General features: G+C 40.5%; 1 protein-coding gene across 1 annotated transcript in view; it reads right to left on the bottom strand.

The window, feature by feature from the left end:
• The window catches only part of SH3RF1 (SH3 domain containing ring finger 1), a 171653-nt gene that overhangs the window by 106012 nt on the left and 38888 nt on the right, over positions 1 to 26753 (bottom strand). The window lies entirely within an intron of this gene.

Genomic DNA, 26753 nt, shown 5'->3' with positions numbered 1-26753 from the left:
AAAATTCCCTTTTATTTAATGGAATGCTCCACTGCTATTCACTCTTCTTTTTGTAATCACAGATTAGGAAAATACTTAAATCAGAATAGACGGGGGAGAAAAATACTTTGAATCCCAGAGTAATTGTGGTACAGTGGAACCTCGGTTCTCAAACTTAATTCATTCCAGAAGGCTGTTTGAGAAGAGATTTGTTTGAAAACCAAATCATTTTTCCCCCACTAGAAATAATATAAATTGAATTAATATGCTCCAGACCCCCCAAATAATTCCCTGCTTTAGCCTTTTTTAAATACAGTATATGCCAGGTCTATGGTTTAATCTATAAGCAAACGCTTCTTTCTTCAATTTATCGAACCACCTCCTAAGAGCCCTAAAAGAACCACTTTCAGCACTCATTCCAGGGGTGTCTTTCAGGAGGTCAGTAGGCAGCATCTTCACTTTTTCCTTGCCCCGGAATGTTATCACCCACTGGCTAACTGCTTTCTGTTTATCCAAATCAGCAACAGTTTTTCTACCTCTTCCAATTGCCTGTGATTGTTGTTTTGTGAGCACTTGCGCATCCTTAGCTCCATCAGCATTCTTGATGGCCTCTTTATGTTTTTTTTGTTTATTTTTCTCTTTATGTTTTAAAATTGTGCTAATCGTCCATTTCCCCAGCAACAAAAGCAAAAAAAAAAAAAAAAAAAAACCCACCAAAATATTCATAGCACAGTTTTCTGAGATGTTAACAATAGGAGGTTTAGGGGTAAACTGACTCATGCTGGCACATTCTCTCCTTTGTTTGTGGCCTGAGAGATGCTTTTTGTCATGATGAGGTATTGGCAGGAAAGGGTTGTCAGGTTGAGAACCAAAGTTTTGTAGGACAACCTAGACATGTTTTCCCGTGAACAACCTGGTTGAGAACTGAATTGTTTGCGATGGGAGACATTCAAGAACTCACTGTTCTTTCTAAAATGAGTAAATTGACAAGTTCCTAGAGCCTAAGGGACCAAAAGTACTATGAGGTTCCTGTCTAGAATGTTAGCCCTTTCAAAGTGAAATGACAGCAGTAAGTAGCAGAATCCTTCTGTGTGCCCTGGAGACAGACAGACCCAAGGTAAATATAAAGAAATTAGATGGTGAACAATTAGATGGAGTATTGTGCCACTTCCAATTACTGGAGATCAAAAAATTTTCTCCCATGACTAGGTTTAAGATATATGTCCAATGGTTTTTAAATAAGCAGTTTTTTATTGCATTTACTAAACAGCAAAAGGAAAGATGGAATTTGGAATTCAAGTGTCTGTTGGAAAAATAACACTTTCTTACTACACATCCTCCATCCAACTGCCAGAATTGGCTTGAACAATTAACAAATACCAGTGCTAACTTACTCTACAGGGAATTTGTTGATGCAAACACCGGAAAACAGTTTATCTCCACTGGGAATATCTGGAAGAAGGGATTAGAGGGGGCCTGGGGTGGGGAGGCTCTGAAAAGAGAAACCATATTTGCTAAACTGAAAAGCACACATGGGAATTATTTTACTTTCAACAAGTTTTGAATGCAGTCACAGAACCAGGGAGAGTTAACGGACTGATTTAACACTGCTGTTTGGGAACGCGGAGAAAGACTAGGGCATTTAGGCCTCGTTTTGCTAAGTGTGTTCATCGGAAATCTAAAAGGCGCCTTCACGACAACGACTTCACCGTCCCTCCGTGTTCTGTCTCCTTGGGCAGCTTCTTTCCCACTCAAGGTTATAATTCTGTATTCATAACACCATATTCATTTCCATGGCAACTTCCTGTGATGTCACAGAGAAAACACGACTGACTTCCCCCGCAGCTCCGATTTCCCAGTCAAAATCACACGCTGGTTTTATTCTCTCCAATGTAAATAAAAGGTTTACTATTAAAAGTTCTGGGGACAAGGCCTGAAACTGAAACCCCATCTATCATGACTCAGAGGCGCGTCGAGAAACCCAGCAGCACAGGATACTGGTTAAAACTGCAAACACCAGCAGGGTCAGTCTACTTGGATTCACGTCCAGGCTCCAGTAGTTAGGAGACATGCGTGAGGGCACAGTATCGAACATCCTCAAGCTTCAGTTTTCCCACCCGTAAATGCAAAAGTGCTTCATTTGGTCGTGATAATTAAACGAGACAGGATATGTAAGACATTTAGCACAGCACCTGGCAAATGTCAACTGAAGAAACCACCTTGAGTTCCCCAGAATGTACAGTTACCTCTGACCTCGGGATATGGAATTAAAGAGGAAGCGATTGTTTTTAGTCATTCAGCAAATATTTATTGAGTGCCTGCTTTGTGCCAGAAGTCTGGGTGCTGGGAGCTAAGGAACAGTGTTTGCACTAACAAAAACTGTTTCTTCCCCCAGCTTCTTCAGTTTAATGCCTACCTCCCTCTGTAGGAGGCTGGTTCCTGGTATGAGATCAACCTGCATTTTCTGTGTTTTCCCTGTGCCCACACTTCCAGGCGAATAGAGCACGCATTTAACAACCTCAAACAGTGAGTCTCTGTGTGGATGGGGAATGGAGCCCGGGGAGCGCTGTACTATTTCAATTTACCATCTCATCTGAAGGAAGGGATGTGGTTCTTTTTAAAGGGTCATTTAAAATAAAAGTCTTCGGCTTGTAGCCAGCCTATAATTATTATTTGGGTTTAAAGCATAGTGGCCATTGTCTGAACCTCTGAAAACACAATGGCAGTAAATACCTATCTTCAGAAACCCGAGGATCAGTCCATTCCAGGCCTATGGAAGTGCCTATTTCTAAAGACATAACATAATAATTTACCCTAGCAACTTGATGACAAGCAGAGAAACAGTTTAGGACAAAATGAAAGAAAGCCTAACCCCTTGGAGTTCCTTAGATACATTACTGTCATCAGATATTTGATCTTTTTTGCACCTCAAAAGTAAAACAATAAACTTGCCATTAGAAATGCTGAGGTGGTGGCTCTTCAGTGAAAGAAACTTTGAAAGGTGACTGTGTGCTTTCTAAGCAGAAAAGAGGTGGGGGGAGTGAAGGAGGAAGACACGGCTTTCTGTATCTGATGGTAATGTTAAGTGCTCCTGAACACTCTTTGGGCCAGACCACGCATGTCAAACTCAAAGGCTCGGACGGGCCAAATAAACGAGGCATGCGGCCTGCGGGCCGGGAGTTTGACATGCTCGGGCTAAACTGTTCTTAGATAAAAAGGCCCAGGACCACATAAGCTTGGGAAACAATGCACAAGACTAACAGTGCACCTTACCATCTTAAGGGCTCTAAGAAGTTTTGCAATAAAGAAACATGTTTGTCCTTCAAAAGCATTTTTGAAAATTGCTTGACCAAACCCCACAGAACACACCTAAAGACTTGCTGTTATTTAGTACTTTGCAATTATGCCACATATGAACAGTTGCTAAAAGTGCATCCCAGAATATTAACTCACAACTCAAAACACGTTACTGTTTGTAGTTCCCTCAAAATGAAGATAACCGGGGGTGGGTCTCTAATTGTTCCCCAATCCCTACCAGATATAGGAATTATCTCCTATAAATGTATAAATCATAGCTAAATGATATAAAGGAATGTAAGCTGTTTTGCTACTTTGGTTGAAGGTACACCCACAATAGTATCTGGCATATATTTGCTGGATGAAGGATTGAACAATCCTCATTTTATTTTCTGCTTTATTCTAGTCAAGAGATAGCTCTTCTGAATTCTCTTCCAGACTCCCGAGGAGGTACCAGCAGCCTGAGAGTCTATGAAAACATTTATTTAGGAGCACATTACAGAGGAAAGAACACTAACAGGCAGAGTTTAAAGTCTGGCTGCACTACTAACTAGCTTTGAGCAGTTGCTTTTGGCAAAACAGGAATTAAAACTGTTTTCATCCCCCAAGACTGCTGTGCAGAAAGTGCCTGGCATAATCCTAGTACACAGAAAGGTTCAAAAATGACCAGTCATATCTCTCTCTCTCTCTCTCTCTCTCTCTCTCTCTCCCTCATTCTAGTTTACTCTTCCCTAACTTACACCCGGAGGAGAAAGAAACTCGGGGATAAGCAAAACTTTACAGTAGACTACTAAATGAGATAAAGGAAGCCAAAACAAATCCCACATTAAATGTGATAAAATAAGAAAGGCACTTCTAAAGACGGTAATACTATTCCCCGACCCTTTTCCTAAAGGTCTTCAATATTGTAGTTTCTTTCCATTTCTTTTTTTTAAATTTATTTATTGTTTAAAGCAGTGGTTCTCAACCTTCTGGCCCTTTAAATACAGTTCCTCATGTTGTGACCCAACTTATAAAATTATTTCCGTTGCTACTTCATAACTGTAATGTTGCTACTGTTATGAATCGTAATGTAAATATCTGATATGCAGGACGGTCTTAGGCGACCCATGTGAAAGGGTCATTCGACCGCCAAAGGGGTCGCGACCCACAGGTTGAGAACCGCTGGTTTAAGGTATTACAAGTAGTAGTACATATGTTTCCTTTTTTCCCCCCCATTGACCCATTTTGAGGTATACCTGTTCTTTTAACCAAACAAATGCAACAAAGCTTCCAGCACAATTATCCTACTCCTAGGAGATAATTGGTGATGGGAAAAATTAAATTAAATTTAACAATAAAATGGACCAAAAAAGTACCCTATTCCCAAAGGTTCATCGTCTTCCAGATCAAAATAGCGCAGTTTTATGATAAAATAAATATGCTATCTCTGCCTCCAACAGCCCTCAAGCATAAAAATGTGCCAAAGTAAACCAAGTTTAATGTTCCACATACACTAAAAACAATTACAGTATGAAGCTGGGTATTTAGTATGTACCCAATTTACACACACAAAAAGACCAAATCTTGTTATCATAGATACCATCAACTTCTCGCCTTTGAGGAGTCTGGGCTCCTATTTATCTTGTTTCTGGAATTTGAAGCAATTTATAACACTGAGAAGTTGATTTGTTGATTAGAAGACCTTATAAGAGGGCAGAAGCTCCTTTCTCTGTGTCAGTCAGTCATCCATGAATGAAAGAACGATGGGAGTCACATATTAAAATGGAAATTCACCAGCGACGCGGAGTTACCTGATGTGCTGACAGACTAACAAGCGAGTCAAGAGAAATAGCTTCATTAAATGCGCTATTTACATTTCCAGTAAACCCAGTGTTTTAAAATCTTGACATTTGTTTTGAAACCAGATTCAAATTTAGTACATAGTGTTTCTTTGTTGGCAAGAGCTGCAAGAAAGTTAATGCCAATACGTCTAGCTATTTTACACACACTTCTTGTGTGTTAGGGTATCCGAGGACCTATGAATGAGGTCGAAATTAATACCACATGTATGACTTTGGAGGAACAGAAATGACTTGTCAGATTTCCATCACAGAAACTAATTTATATTTCTGCAATCTCACTGATAAGGCAGTAATAAGCATGGCAAACTCTCCCCAGCACTCTCCCTTTTATATGAGTAACTGTGATTTTTGTACAAATAAGGTCAGATCACCTGAAAAATGCAGGCCAATTTCCAAGCAGGTCAAATATACTGCTCTAACCCGAGGGGCACAGTGCAGCACTGAGCCCACTCTCCTGGGGTTATTTTTAAGCCATTTGACCTCATTAAAGTGTTGACAAATACTCTCCTGTCAGAAAAACCTTCCAGCGTATTTTTTCACATAGTCACATGGCTAGTAACTCCGAGAGGAGCCCAATGACATCCTTAAGTGGACTAATAAATTTCTATCTTGCCCTTCCTTGAAATTTGCCAACACAGCACACTGACGCTGCGTGGAATTCTTCTGACTCGAGGTAAGGAAAGGAAGCCAGGAATATCGAAAGAATTTCTTAACAACACATACGCACAGGAAAACCCCAAATCCTGACTTGAGAAAACAAGCAAACCATATCCCCAGAGCGTCTCAAATCCCCTTTAGCTAAAAGGCCTCTGAAAAAGCAATCCCCACTCACGGGAGACATTTATAGTTTAGCTATGCTGAGAATTCCCGGCCTTGTGCAGTTGGTTTTCCCCTCACTGTCAACACAGGAACAATACATACTTTTTTTAAAAACCCTGATACTCAAGGTTATTTTTCCATTGATTTTTAGAGAGGACGAAAGGGAGGGGGTGAGACAGAGAGAGAGAAACATCAATGTGAGAATTGGTTGCCTTCCAACCAGGGCCCGGGATGGAGCCGAGATACTTGCCCTCAACAGGAATCGAACCCGGGACCTTTCAGCCCATGGGCCGAAGCTCTATCCACTGAGCCAACCCGGCTAGAGTGAAATACATCTTTTTCATACGTATTTTTAAGTGGAATAAATAATGATGGAATTGCAGCGAAAGCCTCAAGCAACCTGAGAGACACCTAACGTCTCTCTCAAGATCAATAATTTCAAGGAATTTAGAACAGTAGTTCTGATGAGGACTTCTGAATGTCAGAACACTACAAGAGAATATAGAGAAAATATGACAAAACCTATGAAATATTTACTGCTACAAATGACACAGCACTTCCAAATCCCTGAAAATGATGCCTTCGCGTGCCATACCTGACTCCAGTTACACAGGATGCTTTAAGTTCCACCGGATTCATGACCCCTTATACTAATTTAACTCCCAGGGGTCTGCCAACACTGCGTCAGAGTCTAACATTAACACACACACACACACACACACACACACACACACACACACACACAAACTACTCATAGGATTCAATAATGTTAAGTAAATGAAGTCAAGAAACATTCGGGTCAAGCGCTTGCCATGTGCCTGCTCTGCGGAAGTGCTATAAAGGTCAGTTATAGGGAGAATCCCTGCCCCAGGCTCTCAGGATACCCCCGGGGGCCTCAGAGGTCCCCCCTTTATAGGGAATGCAGCAAAGGACACACCGAGCCATGGGAGAGGTAAGAAAGTTACGTTCCGTGCTGTCCTTTTACCAATGTCCTTTTACAACATGAATGGGGCAGTCATCTAAAATGAAATGAGATCTGCTAACTTCTGGATAGTCTACCATCTGCTAAAGCAAAATCCCCCCATTTTAAAACGAGTCACCACAATGCACTAGCACCTTGCAGGATTAGACCGGCCTCTGAATCGACAGGAACCGGGGAAGAACTTGAGAAGCTCAGAGCTCTAGCTCTTTGTGGTCAGCTCCTCGGTGGGCTAAGCTCTCGCCGCTGTGAGCTCTGCTGGGAAGATAAACTCCACAGTGGACTGTGATGGCCGGGCCCGTTGCAGCCGGTCTACCCCTGTAGAGGACACTGTTCAGAAAGCTCCCTTTTCCTTCACTGCTTGGTGGGTCACAAACCACCAAGACACAACAGGGGACAAGAGGAGATGCGTTTGTTTATACAGGTGCCACTTGCCAAAGGAACAACCCTGCCAGCAGGGCTGGACTCCGATCACAGGGCTAATGACGACATCATGGGGGTGCCCTCCTGTACCTCACTGAGGAGCAGGGCCTGCGGAAACCCAAACAAAACCGGGTGAGTCGAGCCTCCAGTCTGATTTGGCAAGTTTTCATGTCTGCGGTGCAGAGCAGATAAAATGAAACCTACTCATGTAAAAGAACTTTATTTAGAAATGTAAAGATTTAACTCAGACTTGCTTATGTAAGGCCTCTGGCTTTGGTGTGTATGTGTGTTTTGTTTTGTTTTTCTAAAAGGAAATCACATTCCTTCACTAACCTCCTTCATCTATGCCCCTCCTGGCTGACTCCAAGACTCCAAGTATTAGCAGTTTCTGTCCAGAGTTTAAATGACCTTTGCCCTTCCACCCACTTTATCTTCTGTAGGAATTCCATTCATCCTATTGTTACCCACTGAAACCCATCGTGCCCTCCCTTGCCCTCTCACTTTTACTTTATCCCTAAAGAAAGTCTTCAGACAGAAAAGAAATAGTTATCACTGGGTGGGGGGGGGGGGGGGGAATAAATTTTACACTATAAAGCTATACCTCTTTTTAGTAAGACAAACACAAAAGTTCCTAAAAAAAAAAAATAAAGATGTTATATGTGCAATCTGTTTTACGTTAGCTTTATAGTAACACTTGAAACATTGCTATCAAGTCAAATGTTACTTTTCTAATGATTTAGTAAATAAATACTTTTCATGCCTAACTATTAAATCAAATAAATACACATAACCTAAAAGGACAACTAGCATCTTTAATTATACCAATCCCAAATACAAAATGAGATGAAAATGGAGTTTTGAATCAAGCATCAAACTTCTAGTCTGAAGCTGCCGGCAGGCTTGCCTTGTCTACCTCCTTCATGCAGGCCGTGCACCTAGAAAGCTGTCCAACATTTACTGCAAGTAATTTGACATTCAGGGGACAAAGCCAAGTAGGCTGTGAGCCCTAACCATGCAGGGGAGGGGGGGGAGGGGGGTTGGGGGGGTGGAAATGCCTGGCATGAATAAAATATAAGAATTGTTTCAAGGCTCTAGTTTCTATGGCTAAAAAAATAACCATGGGATTAGGTGTGTGTCTGGGGGGGGGGGGGGGGATGAGGAAAAAAAGATGAAAAGCACACCAAACAAAATTTTCCGGATGTCGTATGTTTGAATTCTCCTATCTACAGAATTTATCACCATGCACTGTAACTGCATCATTACTTCTCTACCTTCCCCAGTGAAATTTCAACTCAGTGAGGACAGGGACCACACCTAGGTTGTAACTGTAGTATTCTCAATGTCAAGCTTGGCCCACGATGAGAGTCAGTAAATAGTACTAGAAAAATTAAATAATATGAGTTCAAACCCCGATTCCATCGTTAACTCCCACTGCGGCATAAATTACTCGAGTTTCCTGACCCTGCAAAATGTTGAAAGTAAGATACATAATATTGTAATATACCAGAAAGTGCTGTCACAGCTCACAGCACTCAGTAAGCGTCCAGTGTTCTCCTGTCTTCATCCCTTTTCTGTAGTCCTCAGATCTCTCCCCTCTGATAGGTCTTTCCACGCCCCCTCCCTCACCAATACCTCTCTCCTTCTCACATCCATCTTGTCAGAGTCTTTCTGCCATTTTGCCCTTCTCTATTTCCTTAGCTTCTTCCTTCTGCTCCTCTTGCTGTTTATTTCCATTGCTTTACCACATTTGAAAACTGAAGATATTTTTCCTTCTAATTTACTCTAAGACAAAATATTTTATGTGACAACTTGGCTCCTACTCTAGATATGTTTTAACAACCTAAGATTATTTATAGCATGATGCAAAAATTGAAGCAAATGCTAATTTCATAAATAATAATGAAACATTATGCAGACTTTAGTTTATTATTTCCAAAACAGGTCTAGGCCTAATGGGGTGTTTAAAATTAAAGAAGCCCAGCCAGTGTGGCACAGTGGTTGAGCATCGACCTATGAACCAGGAGGTCTGGGTTCAATTCCCAGTAAGGGCACATGCCTGGGTTGCTGGCTAGATCGCCAGTGGGGGAGGTGGGGGTGTGTGCAGGAGGTGGCCTTTCAATGATTCTCTCTTATCATTGATATTTCTATCTATCTCTCCCTCTCCCTTCCTCTCTGAAATCAATAAAAATATGTTAACAAAAAAACTAAATTAAATTAAAGAAAAAATCCTACTGAAATAGAATTGCATTTACCTAGTTTGTCAAAGAAAAGTTTCATAATAATAGGCACAACTTTGCATAATTATTTTATTTTTTGGGATGCAGCCTCAATGTTAGGCTGTAAAAAAAAGAAACAAAACATGCTTTCATCAAAAAGAGAATTATTTATTTCCACAGGGCAATGTAAATAAAAACAAAAGACAAGCCCTTATATCCTTAAATTCAAACTCCCATAAAAAGTCTCCACTCTACTGTCCACTCATGAGGAGGTGTTGGTATTTCACCCCATTCTCTAAGGAACTAAATTCAAGATCAGCCTCTTGCCACCCTTCACTGGAGAACTCAAATAAGCAGTTATCACATCGGCACTTGGCCACTGTGAAAGGGAACCAGGTCAAGCTGCTCCAAAGTGCTTTAATCGGAATGAAGGCCTTGTGTGCTTCTACAGCATTTTTTATAATCAAAGTGGGAATGCTCCATGGACAATTAGAGCCTAGATAAGAGACAAATAAATTCTATGTGTGTGATGAGTGGATGAAGGTCTTCACAGGTTTTATTTCAGGGAATTCGGGGAGTTTGTCAGAAGCCAATAAAACTGGCACAAAATCGCGCTGACCCCACCATTAGTCGCCATCTGAATGACCACCACTCCCGACTCCACGTCACAGAGAGGGCTTTTCTAAGTGACATTAGCCCTAGCCGGTTTAGCTCAGTGGGTAGAGCATCAGCCCACAGCCTGAAGGGTCCCAGGTTCGATTCCGGTCAAGGGCATGTACCTCGGTTGTAGGCTCCAGCCCCAGGGTGTGTGCAGAAGGCAACCAATCAATGTGTCTCCCTTATATCGATGTTTCTCTCTCTCTCTGTCTCTCCCCTTCCCTTCTACTCTCTAAAAATCAATGGAAAAATATCCTCAGGTGAGGATAAACAAAAAACAAAACAAAAAAAAGAGTGATATTAACTTCTATTTTACACCTTAATACCAAAAATATTAGAAGAACTGCAAAAACCAGATTTAGATACCTCTTCTCAACTATAGCTAATTAATGTCCCCAACTTTCATATCACTACTTAACCTTTCACAAAAAGTGTTTATGAGAAATATTTCTGTAATATCTGTGATGTCTAGTTTCTAAAGTATCCCCTGAAATATCTAATCATTATTTTAAAAAGTCAAAATTTCCAGCTTGAAACAACAGAATGACACAATAACCCCAAGAATCTACATATAGAAAAGGCTAAGTGACCATCCGACCATCTGATCATCGGTACATATGACGCGCACTGACCGCCAGGGGGCAGAGGCTCAACGCAGGAGCTGCCAAGCTGCAGTGACTTGGCAGCGGCAGTTCTTGGGTGATGCACCCCGGAACCAGAGAGGGGGTAGCCCAATTCCTCGCCGGGCCACGCGATTCCACCTTCAGCTGTGGGTTACATTGTTGCTGGGGCTCTGCCGGCCCTGAGTCTGGTTTACTGCTGAGCTGAGGTGACTTGACAGTAATTAATTTCCTTTCAATGTGCACGAATCCGTGCACCGGGCCATTAGTCCTTTTAATATTTAAGCAAATGTCCATTTTTTTTCCTCACAATTTCCTTTCATTTCCCCCCTTTAAGTAGACTTTACTTTTAGAGAAGTTTTAGGTTCACAAAAAAAAAAAAAATCAGCATTAATCAGAAGGAATTTCTCATATACTCTTTAACAGCACACATGCACAGCCTCCCCCACAAACATCCCCACCAGAGGGATACATTTGTGACAATCGATGTATCTACACTGACACCTTTATCATCCAAAGTCCAAATTTTAAGTTAGAGTTCACTCTTTTTTTAATGATAATATTTTTAAATTTTTTTAATTGTAATTTTTTAGAGGGGGTAGAGAGAGAGGGAGGGGGGAGAAATGCTGATGTGAGAGAGAACCATCAGTCTGTTGCTTCCCGCATGTACCTGGACCAGGTATCGAACCTGCAACACAGGTAATGTGCCCTGACCAGGAACGGAACCCACCACCTTTTGGTGTAAGGGACAACACTCCAACCAACTGAGCCACACTGGCCAGGGCTAGAATTTTCTCTTGATGTTGTACAGTCTATGGGTTCTGACCAATGAATAATGACATCCACTTAATATTATAGTATTATACACAATATAGTTTCACTGCTCCAAAATTCCTCCATCCCTCCACCATAATTCCTGGCAACCATTGATCTTATTGTCTCCACAGTTTTACCTCTTCCAGAATGTTGTATATAGTTGGAATCACACAATATGTAGCTTTTTCAGATTGGCTTCTTTCACTAAGCAATATGCATTTAAGATTCCTCCACGTTTTTACATGGCTTGGTAGCCCATTTCTTTTTAGTACTGAAAAATACTTCATTGTAGCACAATTTATCCGTTCACATACTGAAGGTAATCTTGGTTGCTTTCAAGTTTTGGCATTTATGCTATAAACACCCATATGAACATAAATTTTGACTCATTTGAGTAAACATCAAGGAGCACAACTGTGGATCATATGCTAAGAGTATGATCAGTTTTGTAAGCAACTGCCAAACTGTCTTCCAAAGTGTCTGTACCATTTTGCATTATCATCAGTAATAAATCAGAATTTCTGTTGCTCCACAACCTCAACAGCATTTGGACAGTGTTCTGGGTTTTGGCTGATTTAATATGTGTGTGGTGGCTATCTCACTGTGGTTTTAATTTGCACTTCCCTGATGACATATGATAGGGAGCATTTTCCCTATGCTTATTTGCTATCTGTATAAATTCTTTGGTGAGGTGTCTGTTCAAGCCTTTTGCCCAGTTTTAGTAAGGTTGTTTGCTTTCTTATTGTTAAGTGTTAATTCTTGTAGATCTTCTTATTCTCTTGACAGTGTCTTTTGAAGAGCGAATTTTTAATTTTGATAAAGTCCAGCTTCTTAGCTTTTTCTTCATGGACTGTGCCTTTGGTGTTGTATCTAAAAAGTCATCATCATATCCAAAGTCATCTTGATTTTCTTCTGTGTTATCTTCGAGGAGTTTTATACTTTGGCATTTTCTATTTAGGTCTACGATTCATTTTGAGTAAGTTTTTGTGCAGGGTATAAGGTCTGAGTCTAGATTCATTTTATTGCATGCTGATGTCCAATTTTTCCAGTAGCATTTGTTTAAAAGACTATCTTTTATCAATTATATTGTCTTTGATCCTATGGCAAAGATCGGTTGACGGTATTTATGTAGGTCTACTTCTGAGCCTTCTATTCCAGCAGCTGCCAACCTTTCGGACCTCACAGACCACCAGTTGGCGACCACTGTTCTATTCTATTCCATTGAATATTTGTCTGTTCTTTTCAAAACCACCCTGTCTTGATTACTATTAGCTTTGTATTAACTATTGAAGCCAGGGAGTGTCATTATACCAACTTTGTTCTTCTTTGGCTACTCTGGGTCTTAGCCTCTCACATAAACTCTGGAATCAGTTTGTTGATATCCACAAAATAACAAAATTCAATGGGATTGCGTTGAATTTAGAGATCAAGTTGGGAAGAACTGATACCTTGACAACATACAGTTTTCCTATTCATAAACATGAAGTATCTCTCCACTTATTAAGTTCTGCTTTGATTTCTTTCATCGCAGTTTTATAGTTTTCTTCATATAGATTTTATACATATTTTGCTAGATTTATACATAAGTATTTCATTTTTGGACATGCTAATGTAAATAGTTATGTGTTTTTAATTTTGAAGTCCACTTTTGGGGGGTAAATTGTCTATAGCTGCCCTTACTTATTTTGCCATTGTTGTGAGTATAAATATAATATATGCAATGACTACTATGGAGCATAAAAATGTCTGTTCAGAAACAAGAAATACTTTCTCCTCGTGTTTTCATGTCAAAGACTCATGTTATGCTCTTAATATATGAGGATGATCTCATGAGAGCAATTCATCTGAAAAATATCAACATGTACAAAGCAGTATAACTGTCTAGTTATTCCAAGCAAAAAATATTTTTAGTCTACCAGATACATACACACACACACACACACACACACACACACACTTGTTATATATAACAATTGGTGTATTTAACTATTTCTTTAAAAGAGTAAACTAATAAAATCAAGTGAGAAATAAAGTTTTTAAAAAGTTAAAATAAAAAGGTAATAAAAACTGTCTTGGGATACCACCACCATGCAGTGAAGGTGGACTAGACTGATAGACCATGGAGAGAAAGGAAGGCCCAGGCAGACTTTGCTGAGGTGCCAGACATGAGGGTGAAGCCCCTTGAATGTTCTAGCCCCAGCCAGGCCCCCCACTGAGTACAGTCTAATGAGTGACCCCAGCTGATATAGCACATGGGACAGAAGAACTGCACGGCTGAGCTCAACCAACCTAAGAATCACGAGAAATAATAAATTGTTGTTTTAAGAAATCAGATTTAGTGGTGGTTTATTACACAACAATAAATGGCAATATAACAACAGGAAATTGTCTTCATAACTTGGATAAATACAAATTTCTTAAACATACAGTCAAATCTATTAAAAGGAATTATTCTTCCATTCATTTTGCATATTCATTAATTACTAACTCAAAAATTATTTTTGGAAAGATAGTTAAGTCTTCAGGATTTTTCTTGCTGTTTACATTTTTGGTAATGAAATTCATTTGGCATTTCATCTTTTACAGTTACATTTTACAATAAAATACCATTTAGAGCCTTGTCTAGTAGACTTCCCATGGCCTTCAACTAAAGAAGCTAGTTTAGAATTGAAAATCTGCCTGATATTATTTTTTACATGGTCGAGGAAGGCTTGGTTAACCACCATGAGCTGGGCAGGCTGGACAGGACCAATGCCAATAAAGGCAATTATGAGGAAAACAGATTAATCTGGGAAGAAGTCTAGAAATTAAACCATAGGCAACAGAGAAATGACCAACAAAGCTGTCTCCATCAGGAATGTCTGTCACCAGGGAGTGAATCAGAAACAGGAAATCAGGGTAGATAATGGCTAGTAAAATCAGAGAAAATCAGTCAGCAAAGGGCCCAGAATACTAGTCTGGAGCTCAGAGGTAGACAAGTTACTAAACCAGGGGTTCCAGCCTGGCATTGACCTATGAGTCAGGAGATCATGGTTAGATTCCTGGTCAGGGCACATGCCTGGGTTGCACACTCGATCCCCAGCAGGGGGCGTGCAGGAGGCAGCCGATCAATGATTCTCTCTCATCATTGATGTTTCTATCTCTCCCTCCCCCTTCCTCTCTGAAATCAATGAAAATATACTTCTTTAAAAAATTAAACAAACAAAAAATTACTGGGTCTCTTCAATTTCCCTAAGAAATGTCCTAAGATCCTCCAAATCACTACAGTACAAAGAAGAGTCTACATATTTTAACTTCCAGCATGATATTAATTCAAATGTGAATGCTTTTATCCCTTGGGGGTAATAAACAATAGCTAGGGTTTATGTCATAATCAAGTTTGATAGAGTCATCTTTATTTTAAATGTGCATGTACAAATTTATACATATAATACAACATATACATATACATACATACACATATACACATACATTTGGAGGGTTAAATATTGTTATTTAAAGTATTTAAATATTTGCCCCTCTCCCCATAAAAATCACTGGCCTGAACTGAAACTCCTTTCACCCATTTTCCTGGAGCTGGGACCAGGAGCCTCTAGATGGGGGTTCAGCCATTCTCAATGCAGGGAGGGGGAAGGCTGTGGAACAGGACCGAAAGGGAACACCACAACCCATGGTCCAAAATGAGGCAAAGCCCAAGTCATGTACTATTAGCCTAAGATTTAGAGCAGCATTAACTGTTTAATTGTAGCTGGCTGAAGCTAATGTTAAAATGCATTCGAGGGTTGCAACATAGGTGTAGCGTCTAATAAATACATGAATTAAATCAATGGGAAGAAGCATTTCAGAATTTTGTGCTTTTTTTATTGTGAGTTTTTTTAATCCTCACCCAAGTATATTTTTTCCATTAATTTTTAGAGAGAGTGGTATGGAGGGAGGGAGGGAGGGAGGGAGGGAGGGAGGGAGGGAGGGAGAGAAACATCAATGTGAGAGAGACACATCGATTGCCTCCCGCATGCACACCAACTGACTGGGGTAGGAATCAAACCCGTGACCCTTTGGTGCCTAAGCCAATGCTCTAACCACTGAACAACATCAGCCAGGGTGCATCTCAGAATTTTAAAATATTAAGTAGAGGTAATCTGGAAGTAAAATTGTGCTTCAGGTCATTAGGAGTTAACCATTCTTTCAAGGTGTCTTAAAACCTAGTGATCTACAATATTTAGAAGTCAGATGTTTGATGGATCCACCCTCTGAAACATAGCCCTGAGCACAGACACATGATTCCTCCACACAAATACAACTTACCACAAACTCCTTAATAACCCTTCCTTATATAACAGAGAGTTCACTGTAAGTCCAGTTATCTGACTTGTTGACTCATAAAAAGTCAGGAGGAGTAGCTGATAGGTGCGGCACGATAAGGTGGAGGAGATGAAGCCTACAGCCCGACCTCACACAAGACAGAGAGAAACAGACTCTGGCCTGTGCTGTGGCTCAAAGCACCCGGAGTGTAGGTAATGGAGGCGATCCAAATCCCCCGGAATGGGTCCATCTGTGTGGTGTAGTCTTTGTTCAGTCGATGTGAGAACTTGAAGTAGTGAAGGAAAGACTGAATTAAAATTACAAAAAAAAAAAAGGTTCTGGTATTTGACATAATAAACTCCAGCTAGATAAATAAATATTCATCCAGGAGAACACCTTATTTCCTAATCAATGTCAAATAAAGGACCCACTGCTTTATTTTCAAGGTTTGCTTCCTAAAAGAAAATATTTCAATACTATCAAAGATTGCTAAAAAACTAACATGCTCTCCTCTGAAACCCCTTAACAAATATTTGAGGGATGTGTATAAGGAGCAGCTTGTGTTTGTTCTACTCTGTCTACTGTTTTCTGTTTCCTTTAGCCTGTTTGCAGGCCAAGGGCCCGAGGGCCAGCAGACAGCTGCTCTGACTATTCTAAGAGCCCAAGTTCAAGAACCACGTTCATGCATTCTTTTTTTTGTTTGTTTTTTCATGCATTCTTGCTGTTGCAACCAAGGGTTTATAAATGTAGATGAAAGTACTTCTTCATTTGTGCCCTTCTACTATTTCCTCTTATCAAGCAAGCAATCACTTGAATCAATAACTTACTTGTCACCCTCTGCAAAATCATTTTATCCATGTAAATGTCATGCTTTTCATCCCCAGATTTTTATTAAGTCTCAGCTGACTAGAATGATACTTGGATAGGCAGTCTTTTATTAACAATCAGCATCCATGCAATCAATTAAAATCAGCCTCTGGTCATCTCAATTAGGGGGACACAGAAGGAAGGAAAGAACGACAGAGGAAGGAGAAACTTCTGGTTTATGTTGCAATGAAACACTAAATTTACTTCAAATCAGTCAACGGGAATCATCTGTGAGCAAGCCTCACACTGCATTGCCCAACTCTAACAAAGAGAGAAGTAACTAACGCAGGACATTGTTGTGTGTCATAAGCCAAGTCATGCTTAATTTTCACAACTGTAATAATAAAATTTAAATTGTCATCATTTTATTTCTTTACTCTGATCTTATAACTACAACTGGCAGAAAAACATCCAGTGGTGTCCACAGCTAGCTGACTCTTCACATGAAGAATAAATTTCATTTTAAATACATGTCATTTCACGAGTTCTAAGATTAAATATTTACACTAGCTTTCCTCAGTCAAAAATGAATGAACCCAATGAATCTCTTTGATCCTCTCCTTGTGGGATACATTTTCCTTTCCCCAGTACTTTTAGAGTGCATACTTTGGCAAGCGTGGATTGGGGAGTGGGCAGGTCTTGGCGGGGGGAGGGGTGGAATGGTAGGGAGGGACACATTCTTTGTTCCAAGAAAGCAACCATCACCTGGCCATTGGCCATTTTAGCAATTTGAAATCTTGCCCACCTTCCAGCAGTCTGGGCACCTAAGCATCCAGCTCCAGTGGAATTAGCTACCACTGCTGGGTTCCTTGGTGTAACAATTGGCCCACGAAGCCCCAGAGAGTTCATAATTATGCAACCCAAAGCCTGAACCGACTAACAACCTCTGATTATTTATTGGTATGTAACGCACAGAGAAACTTGTAATTACACGAAAACGCAATCTGGAGTAAGAATCTACAAATCCATACATTTTATGAGGTGAGTATCTGTAATTTTCAAGAACAGAGTCATTGCAGAGGTTTTCGTTATTGTGAGATTTAATGATACTGAAGGTCAGTCACAGGTAAAATTTGCCTTAAAGGCAGAGGTTTAGCAGAAGAGTAATTCTGGGTTAGTTAAAAGTCTTTGAACATCACGTGTCAGAGTAGTTTAAACACAACCTAACTTTAATACCAAAAGGTCTCAAGTGGTTACTCAGAAATGAGAGGCACACACTGCATTTTATACGGCTTTCAAACTGCTGACATGACATCACTCTGTGCTCTCTGGTGAGCAGGAGTAATCCTCAATGGCATCGAGATGAGAGGCTGAGCCCAGAACCACAGGCAAGTCAAGTCATGATTTTATTCTTTTTGTCATTTTTCTTTCAAGTGGAAGATTCCTAACACTCTCTGCTTCTGACAATGTTTATAAACACAATTCTGAGTAGCATTTAAACACACACACACACACACACACACACACACACACACAGGTCTTTCCAACAAACTGTGATGGACAATCTACCAGCCGAGAGTCCTCATTGCACAGACATGGATTTGGAAGCACTTTTGAGACCTACTTTCCACAGAAATAACACCCAAAAATTGCCCAAATTGTTGGTGTTGCTCTCCAACAAAGAAAAGCAATGTCTAATCCAAGATTGACCATAATCAACTATACTGATAATTCTGTCCTGGGAAATTTTGGAAAACAGTAACATTGGATAAGAAGGTTCAGCCAAATATATGCATTGAGCTAAAACTTTCTTCAAGACAGTATTTCATCCTATATAATAAAAGCCTAATATGCTAAGTGTCCAGTTGTCTGGTCAGCCATTCAACCAATCAAAGCAAATATGCTAATGATATGCTAAGGCTGCTCAACCGCTTGCTATGACGTGCACTGACCACCAGGGAGTATACACTCCGACCAGTAGGTTAGCTTGCTGCTGGGGTCTGGCTCATCGGGAATGAGCAAGATGGGCCACACATGCCCTGGAGCCCTCCCGTGATCCCGCCCCAGTTGGCCAACCTCCCACATCTCTCCCTCGCCCCAATCGTGCACCGGTGGGGTCCCTCGGCCTGGCCTGCGCCCTCTTGCAATCCGGGCTGAGGGGCCCCCCCCTCATCCCAAGTGCATGAATTTTGTGCACTGGGCCTCTAGTTTTAACATATAAACACTAGACTCCTTATAACACATCTTATCATTTACAATTAAAGGGGACATCTTTTATGCCTTACAATATTAAGAACATAGCTGTTAAATCCAAGGTGATACAACATTTCATCTGTTGCTCCCTAAAATTTGCCATGAATTTTAAAATTCACCATTCACATATTTGCATTCTACAATTCTGATAGCCTTTTATTAGAGGGATCCTATATATAGGATCTTTTTAGAGCACACAGAATGAGCTGCTAAGCTAAAGCATAAATTAGTGCTTAGTGGATAAACAGACTAGAAACATAATAAACTATATACAATTCATCCTTCTATAAGCCTTCCTCCCAACGCCCATCTCAAAAAGTCTCTACTACTAGTTTTTTCTTATAATATTATCGAGTGCCAACGTCCATTACGTAATAATATATATTCAACCCATTTGCTTTTTTAAGGTTGGCTTATATTTCCTCCCAAGGCAAAGCACACCACAATGTAAAATCAGCAATGTGGTGATTATTACAAGGTTTACATTATAAATCATTGGCTGTTCTGTATATTTTGACAACTTCCTAACAAGGATTTAAGATAATAGAATTAACTCCAAATTAACAAGTGTTGGCTAAATACTGTAACAAAATAATAACAAAGTCTGCTACAATAAAAGTGGAATCACAATCTGAGGGGCAAATTTCAGTCAGTTTATTGCTTCCCTCGTTAATCTTTCACCTGCTAAAATGCATTTTACAACCAAACGCGAGAAAGAACTTAACGTTAACAACTCTCTGCCGTGTGACACTTTAACTTTCATGGAACATGTTTATTCCCCGCGTTCCACCCGGCTCCCTACCAGGCCTCCACTACGTGAGCTCAGCTGAGAAAACTCAGTATGAAATGAACAGTTCTGAGCGTCTGACTACGAAGCAGACTGGGTCGTTGTAAATGCTGTGTAAAGAGCATCCCCGAACTCTTGTGCATTTTTAGGAGGTCCAGTGCCGTGGCCCACCTGGCTGGCCCAGCTGCAGCTCTTCCCCAAGGTGAAGCGCACCCAATATTGCCTCCAACTTTCTTCCCCACTGGCATCAGTCCTCCAACACGCAGGCTCCTTTAGGACACTCCTCCAGGGCCTTCTATGCATGAAACTTCAAGGGGGGACCTTTCTCTTAAGAAGGTACAAAGGGACACCTATCCGCCCTAGCTGGTGTTGCTCAGTGATGAGAGCGTGGCTCCCCCACCCCTCCCACCTGCCCCCGCGCACTGAAGGCTCTACGGCTCAATTCCTGATCAAGGGCAAGTACCTGGGTTGCAGGTGCAATCCTCGGCCCCTGTGCGTGCAGGAGGAAAACAGTCGATGTGTCTCTCTCACATCAATGCTTCTCTCTCCCCACCCCTTCCTTCCACTCTCTCTCTAAAAAAATCAATGAAAAAAATATCCTCGGGTGAGGATTAAAAAAAAGACACCTATCCAACTGACAGGTAACGGATGCCCTGAGTGCAAGGTGCCGTGTTCAGCACATGGGACAGTAGGATGACATGAGGCAGGCAAGTGTCAGACATGTGCTCGTTCACTCGGTTCGTATCTTAAACTGATTCTACTCCGCATCTTAAAGTGACTCATATCTTAAAGTGACTCAGTCAACTAAGGTTTATTGAACACCGTGAACACGGCCTAAGTGTTGTTCCCTACCCTGGGAACAGGACAGGCAAACTCACTGCTGCCACGGAGATTATTTTCCACTGGAGGAGCTAGACAAACAGAGAGGAGCTAGACAAACAGATCCACAAATAAGTATGCAGGAAAGAGTCAGGCAGTGGTAAATATAAAGTGATTTGGGGAATTTCTATGAGACTGATCACTGAGGTGATATGTGAGCAGAGAGTAGAAGGGAGGGAGAAAAGAAGGGATTCAAAGGGTCCAAGGCTACTGCACTCACCCAGGAAATGTGACGGCGAGGACGGGGTGGTTTACAGTGGACATGCTGAAAAGTATCGGGGTATTTGGAAGGAAGAGACATCAGATTGGGCCCAATGTGGCTTACCCAGTTGGAGCAGAGTGCTGAAGCGGGAAGTCAAAGATGAGGTTGGAACGGGGAGTTGGACTGGATCGCTAAGGGCCTGGAGAGCCAGCCCAAATGTGTAGCCTCGTTCTACAGGTGACGGTACTGAAGAAGGACTTCATGTTTAAGCAGAGTAATCCAATAGCCGTGTGCAGGCTAAATGGACGAGAGAAGAGATTGAAGAGAGGGAGACCAGTCCTGCAGCAGGCTCTGCACCGATGAATCCAAAAAGCAACACAAAGACAAAGGAAGTGCTGGAGGGACCAGCTGACCCTGAGAGTCAGCTCTGGGAGACAGGAGGATGGTGGGGCCATGGACAAAGCCAGGCACCATGGAGAGAGAAGAGGATGTGAGAAGAAAGGCAGTGTGTCCAGTCTGGGACACAATGGGTTTGAGTGCTGGCCAACCGCACACGTAGGAGAATCAGTTGAATATGTGCAACCAGAGCTCAAGCACAGGTGAGGGCTGGGATCAAGGTCTGCCAGTCATCATCGCCGTGTCTGAAGTTGTGTCGCCACCAGAGAAGGGGTGGGCAGAGAAAATCTTGGATAGAATTCTGGGCACAGGAGAACGGAAAGAGGCGGTTTCAAGAATCTAGCTGTGTGCAAAAAGGTCACCTGCCCAGATGTGAAGGAGGATAAAGACAGAAAAATCTGATGCATTCTGTGACTAAGAATTCGCAGGAACTGTCTAGAGTGCAATTTCATCAAGAGAGAAAGGAAGTGAGTCAGTCTAGGAAATGTAGATGAGCACACACTATCTGTCAAGGCTTGGTTAGAAAAGGAAGGTAATAAAAGGAGCGGTCGCTTGATGAAGTAGCAGATTTGAGGGGAGGGGTGTGTGTGTGTGTGTGTGAGAGAGAGAGAGAGAGAGAGAGAGAGAGAGAGAGAGAGAGAGAGAGAGAGAGAGAATATGAATTTGAGGAGCTTAAAGAGAAAAATCAATGGAAAGGGAGAGACTAAATTGCAGGGATGAAACCATCTACTAAGGAACAAGATAACAGAAGAGATGGGCAGACAGGATACCCTTGGAGAGAAGGGACAGAGAAGATGTGACCCGCAGTGGCTGCCGGGCTGCAGACAGCCCCCTCTGACCAAGACTGGAGACAGGAATATGTGAAGTGATGGGGTGACCAATGAATGGGGCAAGGAATAATATGCTAATATACTTCTGATCACTACTTTTAGGAAGAACAATATTCTGACTAATGCCATTATTCTAGATAATGCCGTGACATCGGAATAACCAAACGCTGTGACTCAGTGTGCCTCCTTTGTTGAATACCCTTCATGTGAATGAAAGAGGTGGGTGGTTACGTACCTTTGGCAAATGAAGAAGAACTTTTCCAGACAATGCAAAGCACACTGTATTTTTAAAAAGTGTATTTTGTTTCTGAAAATAATTTAAACTCCTACTTTGTTTGTCTTTCACACTCACTTGACATTTACAATTCTCTTTCAACTTCATAAATCAAAAGGATTCTGCTTTTTGCCATAGTTGTCATGTGTATATATCAAGTTTTTTCCTGGTTACCATAACACCACCATTCCACAGCAGGGAAAAGCAAAATATATATAATGCTATAACAAGGAAAAATAGGGTGGAGCCTGACTTTTTTTAAAAAAGGGGCAGGAAAAAAACCAGAAAACATAGATGAATTAAACATAAAATAATCAATCATATCACATGCTAACTACCCCTCCCCCCAAAACAGAAAAGGCACAGCCAGCAGCAAATGTTTAGGTTGGGACCCTTTTTAATATTTGGCCATGATGCACCATCAATTTTATAGGAAACTACTATCGATAATGAAAATACATCTTTGTAACTATATTTTACACAGTGTGCCAAAGTGGTCAGTGAAGCTGAAGCCTTATAATAACTGTGATTGGGTGAAGAACTGAACCAATTAAAACAACATTACTTACCCCTAATTCTGAACCTCAATTACCTCACTGGTTTTAAAAACACACACAAAAAAAGAATCGAGAGTTAAATTAGTTCCAATTACAAAATGATAAAAATAGGAAAGAATTTCAAAATCACAAGACTACACCATAGATCAATAACCTATTTTTCAAATAACTCTTAAATTTATTAAACACTAAAACGATTCAAAATGGCAAATGAGAAACAAAGAACTATTCCCTATTTCACATCTTTTAAAACTGTTCTTGAGTAAACTGCATGTGTCTCCAAATATTTCATCTCTCACTGATAGGTACACGGCAACATGATTCATGGAGACCATCCATGGCTCCAAAAGTATGTGGTTTTCTTAACAGGTGTCAGGTGTCAGGTTGGAATTTATGCTTTACAACTTGTAATGGAGCCCACAGCAACATAATGCTCCTTTTAAAATCTGAATTAGCATTTCACTTTCTGAAACATTTGGCGGGGTAGCTGGGATCCCTGGGTGTTCCATAACCTCTGTGTATTATTTATTGTACTATACTACCATACTGATCTACAATTACTCTCTGTGTGCCTTTCTCCACTGGTGGACTGGAAACAACTTGAGAGTAGAGACTGCATTTCCCCAGGCAGCAAAAATGTTCCATCCAGATAAACCCTGACACTATTTTATTTTTTTATCCTCACCCAAGGATATGTTTATTGATTTTAGAGAGAGGGGTAAAGAGAGGGAGAAACATCCATGTGAGAGAGAAACATCAATTGGTTGCCTCTCATATGTGCCTCAACAGGGGATCGAACCCGCAATCTAGGTATGTGCCCTTACCGGGAATTGAACTGGCAACCTTTCGGTGTGTGAGATGACCCTCTGATCAACTGAGCCACCCGGCCAGGGCAAAGCCAGCCACTTTTAAGAGGAATGTCAAAGGGCAATGAAATAGCTCTAATGGAATCTCCCACATGGATACATATACCCATTTTGGGTACTTGAGCAGAATCTACAGCATCCCAAAATGCTTTCATTCAGGAAACTTATAAGGAAAACTTCTTGAAAATAATGCCACAAGAGTAAATGAAGGGACTCCATAAATCCTGGAGTCATGAAGTGATTCTAAATCCCAAATGCCTGATCTGAACTTTATTAAGGGATTTTCTTTCCTATAAAAGTAACATAATGCATTTTCAATTCTTGTCTTTCTTCAACAAGCTCTCTCTCTATGCTACTTTTTCAACTGTTTCCAGGAGCCGTAGGCAGAGCTTCATTGATACATATTTTAAATGTATACCTTCAATTAGAACTAAAAACCTGCACCAGAAAATACTGGCTGTAAGTGATTAAAATCCAGGTAATTCACCTGAACAGATCACAATATACATGTGTACTGTATTAATTTCCTGTGGCTGCTTGTAACCAATTAGTGTAACTTTGTGGTTTAAAACCAAACAAATTATCTTACAATTCTGGAGGTCAGAAGTCAAAAAGGGGGTCTCACTGGGCTAGAATCAAGGTGTCGGCAGGACTGCATTCCTTTTTAGAGGCTCTAAGGAAGAATCCCTTTCCTTGCTCCTATAGAGGTTGCCTGTATTCATTGGCTCATGGGTCCTTCCTCCATCCTCAAGGCCAGCCAGAGCGGTGTGAGCCCTCCTCACATGGCATCACTCTGACCTTCTCTGCTTCTCTCCTCCACTTCTTAGGGTCCTTGTAATTACATTGGACCGCTCCGGATACTCCAGGATCATGTCCTTATCTCAAGGTGAGCTAATACAGCAACCTTCACTTCATCCCAATCTCAATTCCCCTTTGCTATGTAACAACATATTCACTGGTTTAGTGGATTTGATGGACATCTTTGGGGGAGAGGACATTATTCTGTCTGCCACAATTAGTACACGTAACATTGTATTTTTTCCTACATATACACAGACATACACTATATCCACAAACAAACAAAAAATTTCTTTGGCTTTCCCTGTTCTAACTTATGGGTTCCAGACTAACAAGGCTGAACAACTCCACAAAAATCCCCTATAACTTTGTAGTGTTAAAAAATTTTAAAAATCTGTTCTTGAGAGAAATTCCATATAAATCTAAGAGTGAAAATCAGAAAATATCTTCAAAAATAGCAATCAAGCCCATGGGTGTGGCTCAGTTGGCTGAGCATCATCCCATGCACCAAGAGGTCGCAGGTTGCTTTCCAGTCAGGGCACATGCCGGGGTTTCGGGCTCAGTCCCCAGTGGGGGTCGTGCAGGAGGCAGCCAATTGATGGTTCTCTGTCATCAATTTTTCTATCTCTCTCTCCCTCTCTTTTCCTCTCACTCTAAAATCAATAAAAACACTTTAAAAAATCAAAGCACAATAGAGCTCGTTTAGGTTCACAAAGAGTTTGATAGCTACTACAGTAATCGCATTTCAGGGCTTATTCTAGAAAAGGTCCTCAGGTTCCTGTCTTTAGTTATAATTCAGTCCGCTAAAGGCAGGTTGACCTATGGCTATACTTTCGTTCAGTTAACTTTACTTTATCTCAAATGAGTGAGTTTTTCCAGAAACCCTTAAGTCTCCATTTGGTTAACCAAAGATATCTGAACTCTGTCTCAACTGTCACTGCTTTCCAATAAAAATAAATCATGACATTTTAACTCTAACCTCAGTTGTGGGAAAATAGACTCATCTTTACAACTGTCTACTTTTTTTTTTTTTTTTTAGTACATGAGGAGACTTACATAGAATAATTAAAACACATATTTGAACTTAATTAAGAATGATTCTTTTGTCAAACAACTCAATTCTCTAATACTTCTGTTGGCCCATTTCTTTAAATAATGAGCAAAGAAACAATTTCTGAAAACAGCAATTTAGGGCAGTAATAAATTTATTCTAAAATACGTGACTTTTTGGTTCCCCAAACTGGACTGTGTTCCTTGGAACACCTGGAAATGTACATGGATACACCTTAAAAATAAATAAATAAATAAAACAAAAAACCCCATTCTGTGGTCACATACATTTAGGGAAGGATGTACATATACTATGTCCCCTTTTGAGGGTCACAATGCACATTAATTGTATAAAACTCTTACATCTGAAAGCACTAAAACCTCACTGTTTTCAGAAAGTTGTCTTACCACCCCTATAAATTCCCTGGGCTGAGGCCAGACAGTGAGAATACGAATGTAGAGAATATCCCCTCAGAGTATCACTTATTGAGCCCTTCAGAGCATTCTCATCACAAGTGGGAATAAAACCAACCTCAGTTTAGCCCTTGACAGTTTATGAGATATACTTGCAAATGTCAAATGTAGAAAGAATGCCAAGTTGCAACCATGACTAAGATTTACTTGAAACAACACAAACATGGAAATATACTGCAGCCTCTAACTGTATTTATATGGATGGGTCATTTAAAAGAAATAATGTTTAACTCAATATGACTTTAAATGATCCAAGTCCAAACAAACCATAGCATGTTTATAAATAGTCAAAATGTCTCTTAATCAAAATGCTGGCCCCTCAAACAGAGCCATAGACGTTCCATCACTATATATAAACAGAAGATTCATAAAATGTATTGCGAGGGATTTTTTTTCTTCATCCACGAGTTAATCCAAAATAATATTCAATTAAAATAAACTAAGGTGAATTTGGAAGAAATGGAAATTTCCTTTTAAATGGGTCCCCCCCCCCACTTTTTCCATAAAATTCGAGTATTTCAATCTTAATTTAAAAATCTCAACTTTAAGCTTCAAATACTAATAACTACTCAAATATAACTAGCTCCCTCTTTTTAAAATTTCTATAAAAATGAGATCTACTTCTTTA

Source organism: Myotis nattereri, assembly GCF_964212035.1.
Source record: "Myotis nattereri genome assembly, chromosome: 5".
Taxonomy (NCBI): Eukaryota; Metazoa; Chordata; class Mammalia; order Chiroptera; family Vespertilionidae; genus Myotis; species Myotis nattereri.
The sequence above is the reverse complement of the archived record's forward strand: the minus strand, read 5'-3'. Positions and strand labels throughout refer to the sequence as shown.